Here is a 6938-nt window from a genome sequence, read left to right on the forward strand (position 1 = left end):
TCTTTAGACTGAAGCATGTACTGGCTCTGTAACCTTGGACAAGTTACTTATATTCACTAAGACCCAGTTTCCTTATATGTAAAATGGAGCTAATAAAACACGCCTCATTGGGTTGTTGTCTGGTACTAAGAGCTCAACAATTATTAGTCATTTCTATTACTACTGCTCCACTACCACTATTATTCACATTAAAAGGATTTCTATTCCAAATGGTTTTTATTGAGGTATAATTACACACAATGAAACAAACATATCAGTGTACCATTTGATGACTTTTGACAAATGTATGCACCCATGTAACTATCACTCCAATCAAGATCTAGGATACTCCCTCCAGAAAGTTCTCTCCTCTTTTCTACTCAATTCCATCCATCCACCTAGAGACAATCACTATTCTGATTTCCATAACCATCACTTAGTTTTACCTGTTCTACTATTCAGATAAATGGAATCATATAACATGTAGCCTATTGTGCCTGAATTCTTTTATTCAACATAATGTTTTTGAGATTCATTTCAAGTTTATCTTTTTAAATTTCTTTCACTGAAATCATAAAAAATTCTTTGTATGAATATGCTACTACATATTTATCTGTTGGTTGTTTCAAGCTTGGGGCTATAATCCACGTATTTTTTTAAATCATAGGGTATATAATGAAGATTCATTTACCAGTAGTATTCACCATATAGAATATCTTACCATTGATATTAATAAAAGAAGCATTAATATAGAAAATGTAGATACTTCAAGGTCTATAGAGGGCCTTTTAATGATTAAATAGTCCATACTTCTCATGCACCAATAAATATATAATTGAGATTTCAGTTACTCATAAAGCAATCTTTCATCACATCTGATGAATATCTTTTAATTCTGCAGATGATAAAGAATATCCTCAGCACTATTAATAAATTAAAATCCTATACCTAAACAGGATGAAGCTCCTGTGCCAACACTACTCTGGTTGATCCATTTAATGGAGAACTTCAGCATAACAGTCTTATATGAATTCAAACTCCCGATACAGATGCTAAACAATTTTCTGCCTATAGGAGGACAGTTCCCATCCATGCCCAGTATTGCTGAATGCAGCAATACATTTTTACCAACATCCCTTAACACTGGTTTACAAGAAAGAACCTTATTTCCTGCGATGAGAAATAAGGCACGAGTTTAAAGAATTCATCTCTTTAGTCATTTTTAAATAATTAACTAATCTGTACAGCCAAAACCCATGCTCTGGCTGATAATATCAATAATAATGCAATTTCTCCCAACGCAAATACGTTCTAAGTCAAGTTAACTCAGGGAGGAAATTCTGACTCATTAGTGAAGACCCTATCCTCTGTGAATTTAGATAATGACTAGGCTTAGAACTAGTTATCTAAGGAGAGTGGTTTTCAAAATAATGTCCAAAAAATACCAGGACTTTAGCAAACATTTACATTACTTTCATTTATTAAATAAACTGTAACTATTTTTAAGACTTCAATAACAGAGGTGCACACAGATGTGTTATGCCAATTTTAATAAAACGGAGACAAGCTCCAGGCAACTTCACCTACCAGGTTAACTTGCTTTTGTGCAGGACTCAAAATAAGGCTTCTCCAGCCATTTCTGTCCATCTGCTGAATGTGAAATTCTTTAAAATATGCCCTTGACTAGAAAGACTGTAGTCGTACACTGGTGTTTGTTCTTGTTGTTCTTCTTCTTACTCAGGACTGTGTATATCCACTCATGTAAAATGGTACAAGCACACACATATGCTGCACTCCATTAGTTGTCAGGCAACACTGCCTCAGCACATGCTCTAGATGACATAGCATGACTGTCACAAAATAAGTGAACCTGTAACATGAAAGTTTGGGTCCTTCTTGCCCTACTTTTATATTTATGATAGTATTATCAAAAGCTTTCAATACTTTTTCAATAACTTAATGTTTGTGGTAAGGTAAAATGATTAATGAACAGTATCAATGAACCATATCAAAATATGATTAAAATTCTGAGATTGAAGAAAAATATCTAATAATGAATATAACAAGATTGGTCAGGCTCAAGGCAAATTGAAAATTAGTATTAGAAACCAATACCAACCAATTGTTCAACCATTATCAAACACACTGATAATAGTATGTGAAATGAAAGACTCTCATATCAATAAATAAGGTAATAGCTCTTTGTCAATGGAGGTCACCTTCTACAGCAAGAAAAGATATATATCTCAACTCCTTGATACGTTTAGTGAAGTTAAACCTTACAAAATAGATTTATGATCCCTGTCAAGTTATGACATAGTTTGTTGGGAGGAGGGGGGAAGAGTGAGCATAAAAATTAAGCTTAAGGTTATTGCGGGGGTGGGGAGAATTCAAACAAAATTTAAATCTAACAATGAAAATACCACAGCATCGTTCAAGGTAAGTTATCACACAGAACATGAATAACTAGTACACACTCTGGAGGAAAAGCTTATTAAATTCTGTACTACTAACACTGTAAAGAAGTTTATTGGATGAATACACTACTGTTTAAATATAATTATAACCATTATTTGAAACAAGAAACTAGAGAAAAGCATCTACAATACTTGAATAATTGAAAGGCTAAAATTATGTGAAATCTCTACACTTTAACTAGGCAAGGTCATGAATGTTGAAAATCTCAAATTTTTTAAATGATATATTCATGCAAGTGATGATGCAAAGGGTTTATTTGTAAAACATGCACAATAGGAGGGAAAAAAATTAATATTTAGATAACTTTTTAGTATGCCCTCAAATAAATTGGTTAAAACATAACGAGATATGTACTAGTGGTAATAAAACAATGACAGGAAAAACTGCAGAAGTAGTGGCTCTTATAAAAACTATTACCTAAATATAGTTTAAGTAAGAATGGCATGTTCCATAGATAAGCACGAGCTGTTAAGGAGATGCCAGTATGATTCAAACTATCGATTTATTAAGGCATGGTCTGTAAATTTCAAACTTCACAGAGTTATTTGTAACTATATAATGAGTTCCAGAAACTCCTCTTTCATTTGTGAAATTTGTTAGTTATCTAACCACAAGTCCTATTATAAACAGTTCAAATAAAGCCCCCGCCCCCCCCCCAAAAAAAACTTGCCTTTTTTACTTTTCATTACTAAGAAACTCCTTTAGTATCTCTCAGTTACAACACAGCTGCACCAGCTGGCGCATCCTGCTAATACTTTAAATAATTCTGCCAAGCAAGATGGTGATGCTACCAAGCTTTACAACTGCAAATAATGTCAACGATAAAATTAAGACAAAATCTCAACTGAACATACAAAACAAAATATATTTATCTGTTTTAAAATTTTGAGTGAATAAAAGACAAAGACAGGCAACGAGGATTCTTTTTTTTTTTTAATGACTCCGATAATATTTTCAAACACGCAATGAAGATTTAAATTAGCCGAGAAACTTACTCAACAATCACTCCAAATTGAACAAGTATGAATTAAGGAATATCAGTGATTCTACTAGGAAATTAGAATTTCCCGCTACTCCATTTTAAAACTTCTAGAGCAGATTAACTGAAACGTTTTCAGAGCAATACAAACACGGCACAATGGTTAAGGGCACCAGATTTGAGCCTAGCTCTGCCACGTATTCACTATCTGTAAACTTTGTATTAGTTACCTTAACTCACCGTGCCTCAATTTTTTCATTTGTAGAGATAAAAGTAACTACCTACATTACTGGGTTGTTGTGTAAATCAATACACATAAGGCTCTTACCAGGAGTCTAGTGCTTGGGTGCTCAGAAATGTTAGATGCCGTTGTTGTTGTTTGTTGTTGTTGTTAGGCAGGGTGGTCTTAAAAACTGTTACCATATACAAGGACTCTTCTGTGTAAACCAGGATTTTTTTTGATACTGCGCAACTGAAACAAAACACAAAAATAACCTAGAGCTCCCTAGAGCTCAAACATTGACTGACTTTCTTTAAAATTCAGCAAACTTAAAAATATATTTATACTAATTTATCAGTTTTGCACTCATTAGGGCTCCACATAAAAATTCATTTACAAAACCTCACACTAGGTCAAAGAGCTCAGGACAGAAATTTTGGCTATAAAAGTGTTCTTTGAGAAACCAACCCAATCAGAAGTGGTCTTACACTCAACTTTTAAAATATCTGATATAAGCAACAGTGCTAATTCATCCAAGCTCAAAATTGGATGCTCCCAGGTGAACCTGTTTTCAAAAGAATAAAAATATTTCAAAAAATGTTTTGGGAAAAAAAAAGACAATGAATTATTTTCCTCTCTGTGAGTAGCAAGATAATCCTAGTAAGGAATGTGTGTGAGGCTCAGATGAGAGAATTGTTTTCAGTGAGAGAAGAGAAACAATAAAGAAAAAAATACAAAATTACAAGGGAAAAATAAAAATTAAAACAATGTTATGTGTGTTTTACCACAATTTAAATTTTTAATTAAGTCAAAGTAAATTATTTTCCATGACCCCATGCATAGCATATAACTGTACTTCTCTAAAATCCAAGATCCATTCTTTTTGGACAGGATAGAAATAGGAAATAAAAGTTTCAAAAATAATAATGTAAGTAATAAATTGTTTCTCATAAAAACGCAAAGAATATGTAAGTTGTGTTTTCCTGAAAGTTGAGATGTTGTTATATGGAGATATTTTACAAACAGTCCTCAGAAAAAAATAACCGTAACAAAAGGAAATGTGGAAATATGGATGCTATGGGGACAATTCATGGGTTCATGGGCTCATTCAAAGCTTTGGAAGGCCCACTCTGACTCTACTTAAAGAAGAGTCAGCATTCTGACTATACTGAGAGAAGAGTCAGAGCTCCTGAAGACAAAACGCTTTGAAACCTAAGGTAGTAATCATCATGGGAAATATTTTAGGAAATAACTCGAGGTTTGTGTTTTCCCCACAATTTGTTAGAGGGAAGAAAAAAAAAATGAAGATCTAACTATATCATCTCAAGAGCTCAGAATAGTTCCTTTAAAGTAAAATTTTAGACTTTTCTCCCCAAACAAAAATTGACATATCTATTGTCACAATGCCATCACAGGCAACTTACATTAATGTACGGTTAGTTCCTTCAGAATTGTTATATGCCACCAAGCCAAAGTCAGCACAGAAAATATATTAAATGACTCTCTGGCAAAACAGTTAGGCTTCCAACAGGGCAATGATAAACATAAAATAACTCTTATGAAAGTTGGGGTATTATATAAAAATATGCAGATTCCTTTTAAATTTGAAATCCCCAATTCATTAAGAAATAAATCCCCCCTTAAAAGAAACTCAGAGCACCATATCAACCAGGTCATTCATTCCTAATGTTACAGAGTGAATGCAGCAAAATTAGAACATGTTTTATACAATATTAACTAGTCATGTGAGATCTTAATTTTAAATGTTTGCTTGTTTACTTGCCCCCATAGCTAAGTACTGTACATCATTCATTTCTGTCTTTAAAATATTTGGTGGAAAATTAAAGCTAAGTAAAGGATACTACCATTTTCTCTCCAAACCAAAAAACTACTTAAGGTAAGTATTAATCTAGGAAGACTCTGGTGCCTGGTCTTTACCCAGAATCTTGGTTGTGTCTGTAGGAAGGGGGAAAAACTGCTTTCATCAAGGCCAAAGGCAAACACTGCGCAGCCTGAAAAGTCTAAAAGATTCTGAGTTCTTATGAAATGTTCTAAAGGATCCTCTTGCCATTTGAGAGACAAGAAAACTTCCCAGGGTAAATCCAGGGAAAAATCAGAGTCACTGTAAAATGTATAGGGAATAATAAATCAACAACAGCCCTTGTCCTCAAGCAGCTTAACATTAACAATAAAAGTCAACTACAAGAGATAACACAAAGCAAAACAAGATTAACTGCCACATAACTCAGAGACAATTAGGCTGAGTTCAAAGGAGGGAATGGATCACCTGGGCCAGAATAAACAGAAAGTTTCCCTAAGGCTAAGAAGCATTTAAGCAAGGTAATGGGCAGAAGTTCTTAGAACCAGGAAGGGCACTCAGGCACTGTGCCTGTACTCTCATACTGATGAAGGAGGCTACCTTGGAAGGAAGTGGATCTGACACCTTTTATCAGCATTAAGCAACTAACATGAATGAGGATGGAAAAGAAATGTAACTGATTTCCAGGTTCCTGCCACTCCCAAATAATAACGCAAGCATCAAGACCTAAACTGGGTAAAACAAACTTCAGTAACTCAGCTTAGGACCAGCTGTAAATGAAGTTCTGGTTAAACAAAATAACTGCTTTCTTCGAACTTGCCTCCTGTGTCAGTAGGGTAATTGCCCTAGATAAAGAGACATCTTGGAAGGCAGAAATTATAAAGCAAAAACAAACAAAAAACACATGCACAACAAAAGAACCACCACAGAGCCAGTGGTTCAAAAGCTGCCTCATTTCCTTGCCAAGAAACAAGTTAATTCCTGTGCTAAATACCTTTCCTCTGTTTTCACGTGGTTTTTCAAATGCTGAATGCATCAAGAAATCATACCACTTAAAAAGTTCTAATGTTTTATGGCTTCTCTGTTTTGTTGTGTGTTCTGTGGTCGAGATCTGTTTTGTCTTATTTCTGAATCAAAAGAAAGCAGAAACCTTAGCCAGAATAATTTACACCAGATATGTGAATTTACATATCAGACAATTTTTTTTAATTTATTTACTTATTTATTTATGTATGGCTGTGTTGGGTCCTCGTTTCTGTGCGAGGGCTTTCTCCAGTTGCGGCGAGCGGGGGGCCACTCTTCATCGCGGTGCGCGGGCCTCTCACTATTGCGGCCTCTCTTGTTGCGGAGCACAGGATCCAGGCGCGCAGGCTCAGTAGTTGTGGCTCACGGGCCTAGTCGCTCCGCGGCATGCGGGATCTTCCCAGACCAGGGCTCGAACCCGTGTCCCCTGCATTGGCAGG

General features: G+C 35.0%; 1 protein-coding gene across 9 annotated transcripts in view; it reads right to left on the reverse strand.

The window, feature by feature from the left end:
• The window catches only part of SIK3 (SIK family kinase 3), a 247155-nt gene that overhangs the window by 178353 nt on the left and 61864 nt on the right, over nt 1-6938 (reverse strand). The gene's annotated exons all lie outside the window — the stretch shown is intronic.

The sequence above is a fragment of the Balaenoptera borealis genome (genome assembly GCF_965194805.1).
Source record: "Balaenoptera borealis genome assembly, chromosome: 11".
Classification (NCBI taxonomy): domain Eukaryota; kingdom Metazoa; phylum Chordata; class Mammalia; order Artiodactyla; family Balaenopteridae; genus Balaenoptera; species Balaenoptera borealis.